This window comes from Marmota monax, unplaced genomic scaffold (genome assembly GCF_021218885.2).
Source record: "Marmota monax isolate L192 unplaced genomic scaffold, Marmota_monax_Labrador192_F-V1.1 WCK01_AAM20220418_F8-fsc00151, whole genome shotgun sequence".
Lineage (NCBI taxonomy): Eukaryota > Metazoa > Chordata > Mammalia > Rodentia > Sciuridae > Marmota > Marmota monax.
Window position 1 is genome coordinate 4,214,358 of NW_026694226.1, and position 22,166 is coordinate 4,236,523.

Genomic DNA, 22,166 nt, shown 5'->3' on the forward strand with positions numbered 1-22,166 from the left:
GGTAAAGGCACATTAATGTGTAATTAAAAGTACAAAAGAATGAAATTTCAGTAGCCAATTCAAATAAGCATTTCCCTCTCTGTCCTTCTTGTTCATTTACTCTTTTTTCCTAACAAGTTCATTGTAATATTTGTTTAATATATGTCTCACAAAATTTAAATTATTTTTGAGTAACTTTCTGACACCATGGTTTTCTGGTGCTTGTTTATTACAACTTCTCAAGCAATAATTATTTTACAAAGAAAACTGCAATTTGAGTTGTGGTCAGGACAAGAAGATACATATACAAGTGACACAAATTACAAATATTTATATATTTTATTTAATACACACCAAAATATAAATTGTAATTTTATTTATATTCTACAGAAATTTCCTTGTACTTTTATTCCAGGAAACATCTTAAATGCTTCTTAAGTGAATGAAAACTGTAAATTTTACTCATTTAAAAACCAAGAAATGGTCTAGGGTTGGAGCTCGATGGTAAAGGACTTGCATGACATGTGCAAGGTCCAACTTTAGTCCCCAGCACCACAAAAATAATGATAATAATAACAATAGTTCATAAGTTAAAAATTAAAATAAACCAAGAAAATGCTGCTTGTCTATTCACAAAGTAGCATTGACCATTAATAATGCATCTCTAGATTTAGATGCTAAATAGACTTTCATATTTACAAACCCTACAATCTCTCAGTAGATGCATAGGTAGACACTCATAAAAATATATACATACATACGTATATATATACACACACAAGGACATAATGAACAGATACTATAGAAATAATGAAGGAATAAGCATTGGATACATGGGATAAATTTATTTTCTGAAATTCCATTGTGATTAAGCTGTTTTCTGAATATGAGCATGCCTGTGTTTGCATGTATATATGTGTATACATGTGTGTATATATATGTGTGTATATATAAATAGATATATGTTCCTTAAAAATAATCAAAAACATGATATGTAAGTGTACATACTCATATATATGAAATCTCTTAACATATAGCTCTTTTGAACATATTATATGCGTGAAAAAATTTATACATATGGGTATAGGTATCCTTATGTTTTGGACTTAGAAACAGGGCATGTAATCAAATTAGTAGATACTTAATTAAAATTTTGAAAATTTCTGTCTTGTAAAAAATAAAAGCTTCATTGCAAAGAAAAATATTCCATTATATATAAAGTCATGATTTCATTTGTTAAAATTTCTATTCCACACATTATGCTTAAAATACTTAAAAAGTTTTTAATAAATATGTGGCTGTGTCTGTGTGTATGAAAAACTTTAGAATATGGATACTGAGAAGTATTCTAACATGTGAGAAAACCTGCTGTAATTCTCATCAATGAGGTACATTTTTAATGTTATAATCAATTGAGAGATTGAGTTTGAAATTTGCTGAAAGAGATAAAATGGGATTCCAAATTTTGGAGGAAAATTGTACATGATTTGTAAATTACATTTCTTCCAAATGAATTGCAATTTTTATGTTAGGAAGTAAATATTTGAAAAACCTATCTTTCTATAACCTCAAAGCACATATTTCCCCATAAAAAAATAAGGAATATTATCAAATAAATGAAGCATAAATAACATTATGAGGATGAAAACAAATCTGTATGTAGATCGCATAGAACAATTACCTATACTAATGACTACCAGCAATTATTATAATTTTCTCTAGACACAGTGAGATAGTTTTGAACAGTTTCAGATAAAATTTGTTATTGGAATAAGAAAACTTAATGTAAGATCTAATCACATTGGCAAATTTTAAAATCACAATACAGCATGATTAAATAGAGGCACAATATTGTACAGCAGATCTCTAGAATTTATTCATCTTGGAAATTCTATACACCCCTTGAATAGAAACTCCTATTTCCTTTTCTGCCAGTCCTGTAGCATTCTATTTTATGCTTCTATGAGTCTGCTTTAGATACTTCATATAGGTAAAATCATTCAGTGTTTGTACTACAATGATTGGCTTATGTAACTAAGTATATTGTCTTTCAGGCCCATGCTCATTGCACTTTATGGTAAGATTAAGTTTTCAAAAAATAGTGTATGTGTATATATATATATATATATATATATATATATATATATATATATATGTGTGTGTGTGTGTGTGTGTGTGTGTGAGTGTGTGTGTGTGTGTGTGTGTATATGAAAAATCTTATGCCAATTATCTTGGGATCCCACCACACCCTTTCCCCCAATTATTTTGCTCTTCCTGCTGTATAAGACAGCAATCATTTGACCATTGACTTTCTGAATATGGATTATTTCATTAAGCATGATGTTCTCCAATTCTACCCATTTACCAGCAAATCCATTCTTCTTTCTGACTGGGTAACAACACAAATGTGCCTATATATCACATTTTCTTAATCCATTCATCTATTGACAGGCACCTAGGCTTGTTTTATAACTTGGGTAATGTGATTTGCACTACTATTAACATTGGTATGCATACATCACTCTCTTGGGCTGATTTTAGTTCTTTAAGATAAATTCTGCAGAGTGGAAGAGCTGGGTCTTATAGGTCCCATTCTTAATCATTTTAGGAATCTGCATACTACTTTGCAGAGTCCTTGTATAAAATTGCAGTCCCACCTACAACCAAAGAGTGTACCTTTTTCTACACATCCTCACCAGAATTATTATTATTTGTACTCTTGATGATTTCCATTCTAGTAGAAGTGAGATGAAATCTCAATATAATTTGATTGTGTTTCTGTCATCTCTAGAGATGTTCATTTTTTGTGTGTATTTGTTGACCATTTGTATTTCATCTTTTGAAAAAGTGTATGTTTACTTCTTTTGCCCATTTATTAATTAAGGTATTTGTTTTACTGGTGCTAAGTGTTTGAGTTCTTTGTATATTCTTGGTATTAATCCCCTGTCAGAGGAGTTGCAGGCAACAATTTTCTCCCATTCTGTGGACTCTTCTCTTCATGCTCTTAACTGCTCCCTTTGTTGTGTGGAAGCTATTCAGTTTTGATTCCTTCTTGCTCATTTATCTGGGTTTTATTTTGTGAGTTTTATAGGCCTTCTTAAGGAAGTTGGTGCCTGCACCAATATATTGAGTTATTGACCTTATGTTTTCTTCTAACAGTTGCAAAGTTTATGGTCTAATTCCTAGGCCTTTGGTTCACTTTGAGATGATGTTTTGTGCATCATCTGATCATTTATCAGGATCTCATTTCATTATTCTACATATGGCTGAGCAGTTTTCCTACCACCATTTTTTAAAGAGGCTATCTTTTCTCCAACATATATTTTTGACACCTTTGTCAAGTATCAGATGATTCTGTCTTTGTGGGTTTGTCTCTGTGCATTTTATTCTATTCCATTGGTCTTTATGTCAGTTTTGATGCTAACAACATGTTGTTTCTGTTACTATAAGTCCATAGTATAATTTGAGATCAGGTATTATGATTTGTTCACCCATGCTCTTCTTTGCTCAGGATTGCTTTTGCTATTCTGGGTCTCTTAGTCTTCCAAATGAATTTCTGGAATGTTTTTTTCTAGTTCTGTGAATAATTTTATTGATATTCTGATGGAGGTTGCATTAAGTCTGTATGTTGTTTTTGATAGTATGGCCACTTTGACAATATTAATTAGCCTATCCAAGAACATAGGAGGCTTTTCTATCTTCTAAGATCTTCTTCATTTTTTGTTACAGAGGTCTATAATTTTCATCATAGAGCTCCTTCTTTCTCAACAACATCACCATTGGAGTATAGAAAAGCTATTGATTTATTAATGTTGGTCTTCAATTCTGATATTTTGCTGAATTATTTATCAGCTCTCTGAGTTTTCTGGTGGAGCTTGCTTTCTTTCTTTCTTTCTTTCTTTCTTTCTTTCTTTCTTTCTTTCTTTCTTTCTTTCTTTCTTTTCCAGGGCAAGTCTTATAAATCTAGGATCATATCATCAGCAAATAGAAATAATTAGATTTCTTCCTATATGTATTCTTTTAATTTCCTTCTCTTGCCCGACTGTTCTGGTTGGCTCAACATTCATAAAACAACAAATGTGATTTGTCACATAAATACATTTATAATAACATTTCAATAGATGTAGAAAAAGCCTTGGACAAAATCCAGCACCTATTCATGGTAAAAATGCTGAGGCAACTAGGGACAGAAAAAATTTACCTTAACATTTTAAAGGATGTATATGACAAAATTAAGGACAGAGTCTTATCTCAGATAACCATTCCTCATTGTGTAAGAAGACTGGAGAAATTACTAATTACAGGCATAATGCAGGAAAGTGCTGTATTATGAATCTGGAAAATGTAGTAGATACGAAGAAAGCCATCAAAATTTAAAATGTATGTTCAAAAAACATCAAAAAAGAAAACAAAAGCAAAACAAACAAACAAACAAACAACACTTTGCTCATAACTGAAGCACTCCAAAGAGGTCAGATTGTTAAATTTAATTTTCTGTGATATGTTTATGTCAAATATTAATGTGATTTAAAAGAAATTTCAAAATTATAAATTCATATGTCCATATGATTCAACATAATATACTTGAGAACCAACTCAGAATACTGAATAGACAACAGAGAAAGCATTTATCTAATCTTTTCTCTAGGAGTTGTAATAATAATAAGCAAATGGTAAATGATACATTGGAAATATTACAATTTTGTAGCATATAATGAACTAATGGAGTCAACTGTTCATCACAAATGGGCTGCTCAGAAAATTTTGAAAACTTTGTTAAGCATGTATTCCCTTTCTGAAACAGTTTTAAAAGAACAAAGGGAAAAATGCTATTAACCTGAATTAAATATATAAATCTAAATATTTACTATTGGAGATTTATATATATATTGAATAATTTTTATTACATAATATGTTATTAGTTTGTGTAATTATATATTAAATATACGTGCTAGTATCTAATGTTATGATTTGGATATGAAGGGTCCCATTAAATTCATATAAAAGAAAATAAAGGAATGTTCAGAGGTTAAATGATTAGATGATGATAGCTGGAAAGTCATCAGTGGATTAAAACATTTGATGAATGAATAATTTGAATATAATACTGAATGGTCACTGCAGGCTGGTAGGATTGGAGTGGAGGAAGTATATCACAGGGGTCATGCCCTTGAGGACTTTATCTTGTTTCCTCAGATGCTCTCCTGCCCCTTCTCTTTCTCCTTTCTCTCTTGCTCTTTCTTCTCCTCCTCCTCTGTCTTGGCTTCCCTGAGGTGAGAAGTTCTACTCCACCATGGCTGTTTCACCATGACATTCTGCCTCACTGGGGCCCAGAGCAATGAAGTTTGCTGACCATGAACTGAACTTCTAAAACCATGAACCCCAAATCACATTCCTCCTTTAAGTTAGTGTTGTCAGGTATATGAACCACAGCAAAGAAAAACTAACACATCTGATATTATATTTTCGTTGTCGAAATATTTGAGAAGCATGAAGAACGTGAAAGAGAATAATATGTGTAATCCACTACCCAGAATGTCATATAAACAAAGGTTAGTCATTTTGTGGTTATTTCCTATTAAAATATTGAAGTGATGATAAATAAAGGTAAAGCCAAGATGAGTAGAAAGATGAGGAAATTTGACAAAGCAATTAAATATTGCAGTCTACAATGAGGATGAAGTTAGTTAAAGTATGTAATAACATTTTGTTAATTATGAAAAAAATATGTACTTCATAATAGTTATTTTTAAACTGACCATTATAGAATAACCTTTAGTTTATAGGGGACCAACATCTAACAAAGACAAAGTATTAACAATCAAAAAGGACTATGTAGAAGTTTTTTATATTTAAAAATATGATTAAATATTTAGATTTAGAATTCAGGTTTTGTAACAAAGTATGCTTCATAGTTATTTTTATTGCTCATAAAATATTACATACTAATAAAATATTAAGTAATCACAATTAATGGAAATACATAGTTTGTCTAAGACAGCATTGTAGATTCTCTATGGAAAAAATTACCATTCTCAAGGGAGATCCACAATAGAGAAGAGTTAGGAGGCTTCTGAGAAACTGAAGGATGGCTAACAAAAATCCCTCAAGGTTGATAAGATAGCAGAGATGTGGCCTGGCCTTTGTCTTGTTCCCAGGAGATTAAACCTTTGGAAAACAAACCAAGTAGAGTTAAACTATTTGAGATAAAATGTACACTCAGTTGGAAGCAGGATTGTGATTTAATAATCTATACTCAATTTTATCATATGTTTCTCTGTTCTTCATTTAAATATTACTTTTTTAAACTTCTAGATCAAATTAGTGGAGGAGAACATAGTGTATTGTCACATTTTCCAAAAGTTTTTGACATTACATCTTTATTTCCTAAAATACTTCCCTTCCTTCATCATAAAATAGAGAAAATATAAAATCAAATTTGATTAGTGTGAACATTGCTAGTGTCGGACAAAAAAAGCAATGATTTTACATTCTGTCCTTCACAGCAGAAATTTGAACATCTACAATATGGAAAAGACAGCTGTCAGGACTTAGCAGACTAAATCCACAGAATAGCATACCTCTCCTGTGTTTGAAGAGCTAGGGACTAACTAAATGGTTTAAGGTGAATTGAAGATGTTTTCCTGTAGACTTCTAGACATCCTTGTGGATGAGTGAATCAGTGGAATGAATGGCTCATGTGAGACAAAATGACAAATGAAGAAAACACTTTTCCATAAAACTTATCAGATAAGGAAGGATGATGTTCAAATGGAAAATATACTGTGCTATAATACAAGTGACAGAGCTGCTAAAATAAGGCAAGTACTTTTGAAATTATGCTTCAAAACAAAGTGAAAAATAAATAACATGTTCTTTTAAGCTCAAAAATAAAAAAAGTTTGTATACTGTGTGCCTGCATGTATGCACACACACACACACACACACACACACACACTTCTAACAAATCATTAAAGACATCAAACTTTATAGATTTTGAGAGAATTATAATATAAATCAGTAAGTGAACATATTCCCTGGTTACTACATTGAATAGTCATATTATTACAAATAATATTATTACAAATATGCATTAAAATATAACGAAAAGAAGATAATCAAAATTGTTACAGATTGTGGAACATGTTTTAGACTTATATCACTAAGGACTGTACTGATCATAATAAATTATATGTTTCTTCTCTATTTAATTCTATTTTACCCCTAATAGCTTTAAAAGAGGAAAAAGGAGAAACTAAGAGACAGGAACAAAAAGTAAAAGAGAGAGATGAACCACACAGAGATCACAGAATGTGCTTCTAGGCCTTTCTAATTATCCTGAGCTTCAGATTGGAATTTTTATCTTTTTATTTATCACTTACATATTAAATGTCACTGGGAATCTGACTATCATCACTCTAATCTTGGTGGAAACCCCTCTACAGACTACCATGCATTTCTTCCTCCAGAACTTCTCTTTCTTAGAGATCTCATTTACAACTCTGTCTATCCCTAGGTTTCTAAGTGCTATTATCACCCAGGATAAGACCATTTCCTATAACAATTGTGCAGCACAACTCTTTTTCTTTACCTTCATAGGAGTGACAGAATTTTACATTCTCACTGCCATGTCCTATGACCACTATGTTGCCATCTGCAAGCCCCTTCATTACACAACCATTATGAGCAGGAAACTCTGCACCCTGCTTGTGCTGTGTGCCTGGCTGGGGGGTTTTTTGGCCATCCCCGCCCCCCCCCCCCCACCACCACCACCATGCTTCTGCTCCAGCTGGATTACTGTGCTTCCAATGTCATTGATCATGCATATGATTATTTTCCCCTCTTACAACTGTCTTGCTCAGATACATGGCTCCTAGAAATCATTGGTTTCTACTTTGCTCTGGTTATTTGCTATTCACTTTGGCATTAGTGGTTTTATCTTCCATGTACATTATCAGGGCAATTTTGAGCATTCCCTCTGCCAGTCAGAGATGAAAGGTTTTCTCCACCTGTTCCTCTCACATGATTGTCATTTCTATTTCTTATGGAAGTTGTATATTCATGTATGCTAATCCATCTGCCAAAGAAAAGGCATCACTGACTAAAGGAGTAGCTATTCTCAACACCTCTGTTGCCTCCAAGCTGAACCCTTTCATCTACATCCTGAGGAACCAGCAAGAAAAGCAAGCCTTCAAGGATGTGCTCCAAAGGGCAGGGTATTCTACAAATAAATGAAAAAAAATTGTCAAAAATAAGGGACACTGTAAGAAACAACTTAGTAAAATCTCAAAATTCATAAATATCTTTATTAAGTATCCTTGTTCTCTAATGGTTTCTTTATATGCCACATTATATTTGATTGGAAATTTCCCCTGTCCATTTCTTCTACTCCCACACCCAAGTATATCCAACATATTGTTTACTGAGTATTTAAAAATATGCTGAAATTTTCCCCTACATAATTTTCTTGAAATGGTATGTATTTATATAAAACATAATCTATGATATGGTAAAGAGTTTTAATTCTGTGTATATCACTCCATAAAAGGCACATGTGTCACTATGTTGTACTTCAGATGTATAACTTTAAATTTTGCATAATTTCTCCCATGTTTTCAAGGTGAATATTGATAATGTCATAATGTTTTTAGATTCTACATGGTCTATGTCTTGGTTCATAAAATTCTGTCCCTATAGGTAATATGTCCTATTACATTATATCTTAATTATAGGGCTCTAAATTTTGTGAAATTGAAGGGCATTACTTTCATTTTATCTGTAAATTGAGTCCCTCATTAAATGCACAAGATAAATTTAGGATTCACTATAATTATATTAATCATATGAACATCAACTCAATAATTAAAATTTTGTCTTGAGTTATCAGTTAATAGTTAGACCATAGGAGAATTTCAACTTCAAATGTTACTCTTTAAAAAATTTTTTTATCCAAGTAATATTGATTAGAAAACTTTATGACTAAACACTTTATTTCTGAATTTGTGGACTACTGTAATTTTCAAAGTAAAACATAAAAATGGTTTTAATTATTTATAAAAAACCCATTACATGAATTCTAATACATTCCAAAGAATTCTTAGTCTTTATATCTCAACAGTCTGCTAAAATCCGGAAATTAAAGGATTCCAATACAAGAAATTAAAATGGTAATGCCTCACTGAGAAATTAAATCTTTAGGAATTTTTGTGATTTAAAGATGAATGCATGACTTTGAAGTATTCCAATAGCTTTTTGAATTAAATATTTCCAAGGAACTTTCACATATGTATTACATTTATTTATTCAAAAATGTGTCCACTAAGGAAATGATTCAGTGATTGAAAAATTTTGTACTTGCTCTCATGCAAATCTAAGCAAAATAGAAAAAAAAATGAGTAAATAGGTGATCACAACGTAATTTTGTAAGTGTTGTATCTCTATGAAGGATATATTGTACATATTTTAATTTTTTTAGTAGTAGATGGACAAAATACCGTTATTTTACTTATTTATTTTTATGTGGTGCTGAGGATTGAACCCAGTGCCTCACAAACGCAAGGCAAATGCTCCACCATTGAGCTACAGTCCCAGACTTTATATTGTACATATTTACAGACATATTGAGATATAAATACTACCAGGTTTGCTCACAACATTAACAATTTACATAATTTTACCCATACGCTGGCATCCTGGGTTGTAATCCTGTGGCCTTTTAATCTTGGGCTGCCAAGAGTAGCTTAAAACTGGAATGAAATTCTGTGGCCATTGAGCCTGGTCCAGTGCTCTGGAAACCATAAGCCCACAACTGCCGTGGTCTTTCAGTGAAGAGATTTGTTCAGAACCCAAGCTCCCTACAGTTGGCTGGCGGCTTTGAGAACCATAACATGAGTAAATCTCAAAGGATTTGTGGTTTATCTTGTGCCAGGGTGAGTCTAGAACTTCAGTCCATGAGTACAATCTTAAGTCATTAGCCAAGTCAGTAGTCTATCTAGTGCTGTGTATACTGTGGTGGGTCTGGAATTGAAGTTTAAGGCTAATTCCTATGTTTATTTACCTCTCCTTTCCCCAAGTAGATGGTCTCTCTCCACACTGTACTGCCTGGTGTTGGGGAGAGGTGACAAAAATAATATAAAATCATCCATCCTACACTTCTTGATGTGTCAGCTTTTATTCTTATACTACAACCAGGTTCTGTTGATGTTTCACTTGGTTTCCTTAGCTGTTGTGAAACTAATTTCATGTGAATATATTTGTACAAATTAAAGAGTAATGATGGATCGAGAGTCCTATTCCACCATTTTGCTATGCCATTCAGAAAATTCCACTCCTCTTTCAAAGAAGTGCAGGACCAGTAGCTGAACTATGTTTCACTGACTTAAAACCTAGTCACTAATCATCCCCAGAACATCTTGTGGATAAGTGGCATATTATTAAAAAGTAAGTGTGCTATTAGATTTTGGATAGATGTGTAACATGAAAGATCAGTCAAAATTAAAAGTTAAATATTAGGAGGTCAGGAGAAAAACTATAGATGTAATAGAAACTAAAAATTAAGAAATAAAGATAGGAAATGAAAATGAGCAAGTGGTTGTGGAAGAAGAGAGGCAGGCCATTCATTGTTTTAAATTTTGAGAAAATATTTTAAAGAAGCATACATAATGCTATGCTTTGTCTGATAGAGACTCATCTTATTTTTCCTATAAAAATATCAATAATGTTACACTGCTGACAAATACACAAATGAGGGGGATTAGATGCTTAACTGACTTCTGAACTTTTTTTCCTTAACCCTAACCCTAACCCTAACCCTTTATATGAATATGAGTTTTCTCATAAGTTTTTGTTCTGTTTAGAAAAAATGAGATAAGGAAAATATTTAGTCAATGCCTGATAATCAATAAACTAGTCATTTACTCATCTTTTCCTAGCTTTTCCTAGCTTCTCTCTTCTATCCCACTTTCAAATACTGTCATATTCCAATCCATCAGCGATTGCACTTCTGAAATTTAAAATCACATGCTTTGTATACTTGTGATATTCGTGTTATATATGAAAAAACAAGAAATTGCTAATTGGAAAATGTGTGTTACATATATACTTATGTATGATATGTGAGTGTTAATACTTTTCTAGTCATAAAACTTATATCTATCAGTGTAGAACAATTTTAAATACATAAGTTTAAGTATTTAATACCAGATTTCTAACCATTTATTTTCTTGGTTCACAACTATTCCTGCAGTAAGAGGTTGTCATATGTATAACATAAGCAACAGTTCAATGAAAGTATATGATACAGTGAAAGGAAGTAAATGTAACTTTTAGCAAATATTGCTATGACATTAGCTATGGGTAGAAGAAGGCTCTCCCTAAATGTACATGATGATAGAGGGATAACTCTCATCAGAAATCCTTAACACTGGCCATTTCAGAAGACACTTAAGTCAGACTAGAAACTCAAGTAGCATTTTCTAACATATCCCTGTGTTATTATGAGGAAGATCTGACGAGGTTGCCAAGATTCAAGGAATGCAAATATGCTAACATTCCTTAAGACAGATCCAGAATTCCTCAAAGAAAAAAGCATGAGTTCAAATAACCATAGGAGAAGCAAATTCTAAATCAAACTTTTATACACCTGATACCATATGTTTTTTATATACTTACCTTTTTAACATCAATACAGGTACGTCTTATCAAAATTAAAAAAAAAAATTTTGTTGTCAATCAACTTTATTTTATTTATTTATATGTGGTGCTGAGAATTGAATTGAGTGCCTCACACATGCTAGGAAAGCACTCTACCACTGAGCCACAATCCTAGCCCTGGTCTTTTTCATTAATATTGATAAGACAGTTGAGGCTGGGGTTGTGAGTTCGATTCTTAGCACCACATATAAATAAATAAAATAAAGTTCCATTGACAACTAAAAATAAAATTTAAAAAAGAACAATGTCAATGATTCATTTATATCTTTTAGTGATACCATCCTCAGCAATCTTTGTTTACTTAATGAATTCCAAACTTTATAAAAGACAGATAAAATAAGCCATCTCCACTTGTATAACATACATACATAGAAATAGTTCTTCTTTTATATTGTTCAAATCAGCATTTGCCAGAAAATGTAAAATCATCAAGAAAGACCAGAAAGTTAGCTTGTTATTATTCAATTATTTAGTTTTTAATATTACGTGGTTTCTAAATCTGCAATTGTATGTGCAAACTGTATTTTGGAAAGTACAAATGAAATGGAATATGTATTATATTAAAGAATAACAAACTTACTTATTATTTATTACTGGAAATATCATCAATGGGGTCCCAAGACAAGAACACAGCAATAGGCCTGTTTTTATTTATTTATTTTTCCTTATGCTTCAATGTTATGCTGTGATAGAAATGGGTTCCTCTATCTGAAAGTGGGCATTCTCTATCTGAAAGAATATCTTCTTCCCAGTAAATTTTATTTTGATCATCTACTTGTTCATTTGATACAGCAATATTGAGAAAATAACTGAACCATGTATTTTATGAATGAAAATTTTTCTAGGCAATGATTTGTTTTGGGAAAAGAAGTTTCCCTTTCTTGTCCTTTTGGTCTTTTTACTAGAAAAGTAAATGAGGCAAAGAGGGTAATTATATTAGCCAAACCTTAAAATAGGAAATTTAGGAGAGAATATCAACATATTTTCCAAATACACATGTAGTTTCTAAAGTAGATGATTATTACAGTGACAGATTGTTAAACCTGTGAAAGTTGCCTAAAATACATGGCTTTAGTTTCCCAAAATATAACATCTGAAATAAGCCTAAATAAAATTTGAAGACTTTTGAAACTCTTCTTTCAATTGTGCTGTATTTTAGACTAGCTTTATAAGATCGAGGAAAGAAAAAAACATCAATTACAATACTTTCATGAGTTTTATAAATTAAACATTTTTGTAAATAATTATAAATTTAATTTTAAAGAAATACTGGAAGAAATAGCTTTTATTTAAATATTGTAACCATAAGCTTCTACCTATGGCCTGTAACAATATGTTTTCAATGAATAGAGATCAATATTTAACTTCTGCTAATACAAGTTATTTGGATGTGAGATACAATGGAAATGGGAGGGAGTTACTGGTGAACACAAGGTTTTATTTAACATAAAACTCATTTTTATGAATCTTTTTAAAGCATTATGCCCTATCTTCAATCTCATGCTAATATTTTTACATTATAAGGAATCATATATTTTTATGTTCTGAAAAGGAGAAAAAAAGGATTGACAATGAAAAACTACACTGTACCCACAGAATTCATTCTACTAGGGCTAACAGGTGACCCAGAGTTCCAGGTTGTGATTTTTCTCTTTTTAATTATTACATATATATTGAATGTCACTGGAAATATGACAATCATCACTCTCACATTGGTGGACTCCCATCTACAGACTCCTATGTATTTCTTCCTCAGGAACTTCTCTGTATTAGAAATCACCTTTACAACTGTCTGTATCCCTAGATTCCTGGGCACAATTATTTCTAAGGAAAAAACAATTTCATATAATAATTGCACAGCTCAGTTGTTTTTCTCCGTCTTCTTGAGTATAACTGAATTTTACCTTCTAATGACCATGTCCTATGATCGCTATGTAGCCATCTGCATTCTACCACCATCAAGAACAAGAGAATCTGCATATTGCTTGTCTTTTGTGCTTCACTGGCAAGATTCTTAAACATCTTCCCACCAGTCATTCTTTTTCTCCAGTTAGATTACTGTGGCTCCAATGTCATTGATCACTTTGCTTATAACCATTTCCCCCTATTGCAATTATCCTGTTCAGACACATGGCTCCTAGAAGTGATTGAATTTTACTCTGCAGTAGTGATTCTGCTTTTCACTTTGGCATTAATAATTCTATCCTACATTTTCATCACCAGGACACTATTGAAATTCCCATCTGCCAGTCAGAGAACAAAGGCATTTTCTACATGCTCCTCTCACATGATTGTCATTTCCATCTCTTATGGAAGTTGCATATTTATTTATCTTAATCCCTTTGCAAAAGAAAGAACATCATTGACCAAAGGAATTGCTATTCTCAATACTTCTGTTGCTCCCATGATGAATTCATTTATAGACACTCTGAGGAATCAGCAAGTAAAGCAAGCCTTTAAGGACACCATCCAAAAAGTGATGATTCTCTCTGGTAAAAGAAAGTATTAGTAATTTTAGAAAAAGTAAATTTCTTACAATTGTTTTCTACTATATATAACCTCCCCAAACTTTCCTTCATTTATGGTTGTTAGGGTTTTTTTTTTTTTTAATTTCCCCATGTCCTTGTAAAATTTCCCCCCATATGGTTCTTAATAAATTTGATAAAGCTAAATATTATTTCAGAATTTTCTTATATTTCAAAATATTTTTTTCAGATGTATTTGGGCAAAGGAGAAAAACTGGATTAATGACTATAATTCTAAATAGAAGTAGTTTGCATTGGAACAGATAAAGGGCATTTAGTTTGATGGAAAGTGGTCAAGATAAATGGGGACTTCAGAAATTTTCATTCTTACCTGGTAATAAAAACAAATTTTAATGCTAAAAGTAATTATGACAATAATGAGGAGAAGTAGTAAGAGGAAGAGAGCAGAAGATGAAATAAATTTTTTTCAGTATTATTATATGGTAGACAAATTCTTTTTTTTTTAAATAATTCATACTTCTTTATTCACAAGGAGGAAAAAACAATTGATGTAACAATGCATTTGCAGTCATCAATGAGGAAGCAGATGAACCATGTTAAACTATGGAAAATCCTATCATAGACTTTTATAAGAATTAAATCTAAGGAAAATATCCTTATGCCACACTGGCTGGGCACAATTCAGGAGCCACTTGTCAAAAGAAACGAACTTTATTTTTAGAACACACACACCAAACCACAGAGCTCCTCAGGAAAAACCTTTAGAGCCCAACTGCCACCACCGGCTTCCCACAAGCCTCTCAACCTCCCCCACTCCTCCTGCTCTTGAGGCTGATTGGCTGGGTCGAGTGGGCAGAGCCAAAAAAAGCCCCCCAATGAGCAGCTCCGCGGTCTGAAAGGGCGGGGAAACAGCCCAATGAGCCTCACGGCAGAGGAGCCAATCAGTTGGCAGCTAGAAGTTTGCTGGGGCCCCTTCGGCTGTGGCTCTCAACATGCTTATACTTTTAACCTAGATTTATAAAGCTAGTTTAAAGATGTCTATGCAAGCTACTCTTGTTGAAGGTGTCTTTTTTTTTTTTAATACATATCTTTTTTTTTTTTTTTTTTTGAGAGAGAGAGAGAGAGAGAGAGAGAATTTTTTATATTTATTTTTTAGTTTTCGGCGGACACAACATCTTTGTTTGTATGTGGTGCTGAGGATCGAACCTGGGCTGCACGCATGCCAGGCGAGCGTGCTACTGCTTGAGCCACATTCCCAGCCCTGAAAGTGTCTTTCAATGACAGGTTTTAATTTTGATGAACCCTAATTCTGGATCTTTTATGGTTAATAGTTTTCATGACCTGAGAAACATTTGGCTGCTCCAAAGTCACAAAGATATTCACTGACATTTTCTGGAAAAGAAGTTTAATATTTTTTAGCTATTGCATTTATATCTGTGATTTAACTCAAATTTATTTTTGTAAGGTAGGAGCTCATAATCATTTTCTTCCAAGTGTATATTCAGCTCCACTATCCGGCCTCCATTTGTTGAAGATTCTCCTTCCCTGTTTGATTGCTTTGACACTTTTGTTAAAAATCAAGTGATTAGATTAAAAATGAATGTTTTTAGGTCCTGACTTCTATTCCACTGATTTATCTCATTACTGCTACTACTTTCTATAATAATCCTGCCATTGTTTTACAAAATTTAAACATCAATAAAAGAAAATACAAAAATCCACAAATAAATTAAAAAGTACATATTTTTAGTACCTTCAACTGAAATTTTAGATGAAAACTATTTTATCAAATTTTCTACTCAATTTTACAAGTCTCCCCACATTAGTTATATCATTTAATAATATCACAATTAGTAAGCTTTAAAAAAATCATAAAAACATCATGTGTTGAAGCTGGATTATAAGTACACAATCTCCCTAATAAAATAAATGTTAAATTTATTTTACAATAAATAATAAAATGTTAAAAAGTCACAAATCAATTTTTAAAAGTGTACTTGGTAAAGAAAATAGTATATTATTTCCTTTACAAAAAAAAATCTTTATAAAATTTCCTTTAGCATTTATCTTGGAAAAAAATTATAAGCTTGAAAACAGTTCAGTAGTATTTCATAAAATAAAATCCAAAATAACCCCCTTCCCCCCAAAAAAAAATCCTTTGTGAGCAAATTGTACATTATGTGGCTCTTAGAAACTGATCTATACTAATTTTGTTCATATTGGTGTAGAAGGACTCTCTATAATCACTACCATCATTTCTTAAAACACACAAGCCTCAAATTTTCCATAAAACACACCTGAACAGCTTGAAAAGTTTGCCAAATTGAGAGTAACACCAAAACTCTTTAAGCATTACAATTTGTTCTTAACTTAAAATTTTGTTTTGAGGCATATTATTCAGATCTTCCTACAATAATTCTATAATATGTTTTAAAAAATAACCCAAACACTAAGAAAATAAAAGGAGACACAGAGACAAGATTCAGAGACAGGAAAAGAAGTGGCAAAATGGCAGAGAGGCCAAGCTGTCACAGCTTTATTTATATCAACAGGTTACTTTAGGTCATTGGCAACATTAGTACATACTTTTCATTGTGTCATTAGGCAGGTTATACAGTTAGCAACATTATGCAGTTTATTTCTCAGTTACATATTAAGTTGTAATGTGCAATGTTAGAAGTTTTGTGTAGCTCTCAAGAAAATCCATTGTATAAAGTTACTGTTATGAGGACAGGTTTAGGCTCAGTAAAACATTGTGGTTGTCTAACAAGAGAGTTCCTTTATTCCCAGGAGCTGTGTGCCTGAGATCAAGGGCAAGGCTGATAAGACTCTAGTGGCATTGCCAGGGCATCTAGACATAGCACATGTATTAATTATCTTGTGCAGGGCTTTCTAAGGGTGGGAAACAGAGCCAGTTGCCCAGCAGGAGTTTGCTCACCAGAAGAATACTTCCCTGTATATTCCCATGGTCAGATTCCCTACAAAATACTTGAAGAAAGTTTGCTAAAATAAAATTACAATGCATAACCATATTTTTTTTTCTACTGAAAGCAATGGAAATTACTAGAAACTGCAGTCATGCTCTTTTCAAATGACCTCCATTAAAATCAAATAAGTGGTATAAGAGAAAAAAATTCAGTTTTAAGAGCCTCAAAACATATACAAAAGATGGAAATATTGATTTTTTTATTAATGATAAGAATTGAAGATCTGACATTTAAAAATCAAAAGTATTTTTGCTAAAAAAAAAAGATGAGTTAGAACAATTACAGGTAAAAAATATCATTTGTGCATTTTTTACTTTCATTAGTGTAGTTCTATATTCAGAATACCAACAACAGTTCTCAGATCCAATGGCTAAAAGAATGGAATCTGGGCAAGCACTCTCAATAACACTTATATTTAATACTCACTGTATACATATGATTCAAGTAAGGAAAACGTTTATTAATCATGCATTAAAGACAAGGCAGACTGGTACTATTGCCAAACATGCACTGAGTCAAATAGGATGTTGCTCAAAGTTCCTCATACTTTGTGTTTCCGTGAAAATAAGTGTAAAAGCAGAAATTTGTGCACATCCCAAAGTATTCTCTTCATTTGCTTTCCTGAGCTTTCTCTGCATTCTATTTTTCTTTTGCCTTTTCTATAAGAGGTTTTAACTGCTGGTGTTCTGCTAAAGTCTTGTACAATTCCGTTATGCAAGGCAGATAATTATTCTTTCTTCTGCTTTTTCAATCTTATATCTTTTTAAATTTTGTACTGGGGCTGGGGATGTGGCTCAAGCGGTAGCGCGCTTGCCTGGCATGCGTGCGGCCCGGGTTCGATCCTCAGCACCACATACAAACAAAGATGTTGTGTCCGCTGAAAACTAAAAAAATAAATATTAAAATTCTCTCTCTCTCTCTCTCTCTCTCAAAAAAAAATTGCACTTCTTCTTCAATAATCATCTGATTTTTGTCAACTTCTGATTGAATAGCATTTAACATATCACTATCCTGATCTGTTCCATAGGTTCCTCTGCAAGTTGTCTTTGTAACTCTGCTACCTTCTGCTGATGCATCATTTTTCTGTCAGACACATGACCATTAAGTTAAATACAATTTCATCTTCACTGTACTTTTGTGTTCTTTTTTCTCTGACTGGCGGTATTGCGCTGATCCGATCATCTTGATTGTATGCAACTAAATCAATTGGTTCTTCTCTTAGTCCATCCAATTCATACAGTCTTCCATTAACAGGAACATAACTAAAAAATGAAAAGCATCTTCTTCTTTGGCTGATGTCTTTGCATCAAATTCAAACGTTTACTGTCTGAAAAAACTGTGATGTATCTGTCGAATCACATCCGAATTGCTGAAGGCCAAATCCTTCATAACTGCATCAAAACTTTGTGAAAATTCTTTAAACTCTGATAATGTCTCTCCTAAAAGGACATGTTGATGGGTACGGTTCAATACACACTTACAATGGCTTGAGTTTCACATGCATTTTTAATTACTGGCTTTGCGAAATATATTGTGTCTAGTCTGAACTCCTTAACACAGTGCATCCTGGTTTTTCTGGCTGCCACTTGAGGAGAAAAATTAAGCCATGAATTGGTTTTAATTTTTCAAAATTCTCAGGTTCTAAACTCCATATTTCTTCTACTTGGGCCCCTTGGCAACCGAATCCTTGAATGAGCTCGGTAAAGACCCAAGAGAGACTTTCCATGAGGCACCACTCCTGGGGCTTGCAGGGCTCACTCGCCTTCTCCTCTGCCCCCAGAACCAGCTGCAGTGGGTCACAGATCTCAGTAAACCTACAGGGGAACACTAATTCTTGAAACAGTTGCCATTACCTACGAATCTAGAGTGTAGTTTTTGATATAAATTTTTTCAATAAAACCTAGGGGCTCATTTAATTCTTTCAACAATTTTCTGAGGCATATATAATTAATATTTTTCATTACTCCAAGGTATTTTTCTTTAGGTATATTAAATAATTCCAAAATTATATACATATGAGAGAACATAAAATGTAAAACTTAACAAGAAAAATAAAATCAATTAGATTAAATCATGTTATAAGCAGGTACAAAATACCAGAATGAATCCCATCATTCTGTATAATTAATATGCAGTAATAAAAATATTGCACGTGAAAAAAATGACTGGGATTATGATAAATGGGTGAGAGTTTAACAAATTTCTGGAGAACTGAAATTGAGAGTCTAGAAATGACTTTAGAGTTTATAATAGTAAGGGTAAGAAATGACATCTCTTGTGATAATATTCTACTTAGTTCATTTTTGTACTAAGCAAATCATATGCATGATTTATTTTATAAATTCCCTTAGAAAATAAGTAGTGCTATTTGTAATTTATAGTGAATGAACAAAGTGAAGAGGATGTTGAGAATTCAATATTTCAGAGTTCTACCTTGGAATTACGGGATAAGTCTACTTCTCTAATATCACAAACAGGATTCATAAATTTCCAATACTGACATTCACTTGGGATGTTGTATTAAAAGTTTCTGAGAAGTACCAGAATTGTTAGAGAAATTTCCATTACTTCTATCATTATTATACAGGTTATCATTAATTATCTTATAACAGGTTTGGTGGATATTGTGAGCAAAAAGGCTGATTCTGCATGAAATGTTCTAAAATTTTTATGGGGAGAAATCGTCCAGGCAATGTTATCATTGATGATGATAGAAGGTTGGATTTTCACCTGTTTACCCTACCAGAGTTATGATCAATTCTGTAATAATTGCTAAATGTGAGCACGTTTTTGTGCTAAGTCTATGATAAATCTCTTCATTTGCTGTCCCTTTAGTTTTTATTCTTATCATATTATATTTTGTGTTCTAAAATATCACATAATTTCTTTATTAAAATATTTTCCAGATATTATCTCACATTATTTAACATGCATGAATTGTACAGTTTTCCTGATTGCTTTGTGCATGGACTTAAATCAGAAAGTAAACCCCAGTGTTTCCTGCATTTAAAATGAGAATCTGATATTTATTAAGATGAGGCTTAAAAATTTCATAGAAACATGTCACTATCTTTCCAAGTGCTTAATAAAGTGTCATTATTAACATTATCTTAAACAACATAGCATACAACCATTTACATACAATTTGCTCAAAAATCATTCACTTGTATGAAGCCCAGTAGTGTTAATAGGACAACTGTCCTTGCATGGTACCAAATGTGGTTCCCTTAATCACAATTACAACATCTCAGCTTAGTCATTTATAAATTAGAGATTATAAAAAATGTATTTATTATATTTATATAATACTTTTATATTAACTTTTATTTATATTAAATATAAATTTATTTTTATATGTATAATAATAAATTTTATTCAATTTAATTATGTGAATTACATTTCTTTTTATTTATTTATTTTTATTTATATATAACAGTTTAACACATTACAATTCTTATTACATATATAGACCTCAATTTTTCATATCTCTGGTTGTATACATAGTATACTCATACAAGTACTACAGATAATAATGATCATCACATACCACCATCGTTAATTACCCCATATCCCTTCCCTTCCCCTCCAAATACTCTGCCCTATCTAGAGTTTGTCTATTCCTCCCATGCTTCCTCTCCCTATCCCACTATAAATCAGCCTCCTTATATCAAAGAAAAAATTGGCATTTCGTTTTTGGGGATTGGCTAACTTCACTTAGCATTATCTTATCTAACTCCATCCATTGACCTGGAAATAACATTATTTTATTCTCTTTTATTGCCAAGTAATATTCCATTGTGTATATATGCCACATTTTTTTTATCCATTCATCTATGGAAGAGCATTTATGTTGGTTTCACAATTTATCTATTATGAATTGTGCTGCTATAAACATTGATGTATCTGTATCCCTGTAGTATGCTGTTTTTAAGCCATTTGAATATAGACCGAGGAGTGGGGTAGATGGGTTCAAGTGTGGCTCCATTCCCAATTTTCTAAGAAATCTCCATACTGCTTTCCATATTGGCTGCAGTCCCACCAGCAATGTATGCATGTGTCTTTTTCCCACATCCTCACCAACACTTATTGTGGTTTGTCTTCATAATAGCTGCCATTTTTACTGGAGTGAGATGAAATCTTAGTTTTGATTTGCATTTCTCTAATTGCTAGCTATGATGAGCATTTTTTCATATATTTGTTGACTGATTATATACCATCTTATGAGAACTGTCTCTTCAGGTCCTTGGCCTATTTATTGTTTGGGTTATTTGTTGTTTTGCTGCTTAGCTTTCTGAGTTCTTTATATACTCTACTGATCAGTGCTCTATCTGATGTGTCAGGGGTAAATATTTGCTCCCAAGATGTAGGCTCTCTATTCACCCCTCAGATTGTTTCTTTTGCTAAGAAGCTTTTTTAGTTTGAATCCACCACTCTTATTGATTCTTGATTTTAATTCTTATGCCAAAGGAGTTTATTAAGGAAGTTGGGGCCTAAACCCACATGATGGAGATTAGGGCCTACTTTTTCTTCTATTAGACTCAGGGTCTTTGGTTTTATTCCTAAGTCCTTGATACATTTTGAGATAATTTTTTGACATGGTGAGAGATCAGGGTTTAATTTCATTTTTTTTTTTTTTGCATATGGATTTCCAATTTTCCCAGCTCCATTTTTTGAAGAGGCTATTTTTGCTCCAAAGCATTTTTTGACACCTTTGTCTAATATAAGATAATTGTAATTTTGTGGGTTAGTCTCTGTGTCCTCTGTTCTGTACTATTGGTCTACCAGTCTGTTTTGGAGCCAATACCATGCTGTTTTTGTTACTATTGCTCTATAGTATAGTTTAAGATCTGGTGTAGTGATGCTTCACTCTTTCTGCTAAGGATTGCTTTAGCTATATTGGGTCTTTTATTTTTTCAGATGAATTTCAAGACTGTTTTTTCTATTTCTATGAGAAATATCATTGAGATAATGATTGGAATTACATTAAATCTGTATAATGTTT

At 32.3% G+C, this 22,166-nt stretch overlaps 3 pseudogenes; 2 read left to right on the forward strand and 1 right to left on the reverse strand.

Annotated features, from left to right (window-relative positions):
- The first annotated feature begins 7,267 nt into the window (after window positions 1–7,267).
- Window positions 7,268–8,214, forward strand: LOC124108329 (olfactory receptor 6C3-like; annotated as a pseudogene).
- Window positions 8,215–13,262: 5,048 nt separating this feature from the next.
- Window positions 13,263–14,200, forward strand: LOC124108216 (olfactory receptor 6C3-like; annotated as a pseudogene).
- Window positions 14,201–17,773: 3,573 nt separating this feature from the next.
- Window positions 17,774–20,732, reverse strand: LOC124108217 (ubiquitin carboxyl-terminal hydrolase isozyme L5-like; annotated as a pseudogene).
- Window positions 20,733–22,166: the final 1,434 nt, after the last annotated feature.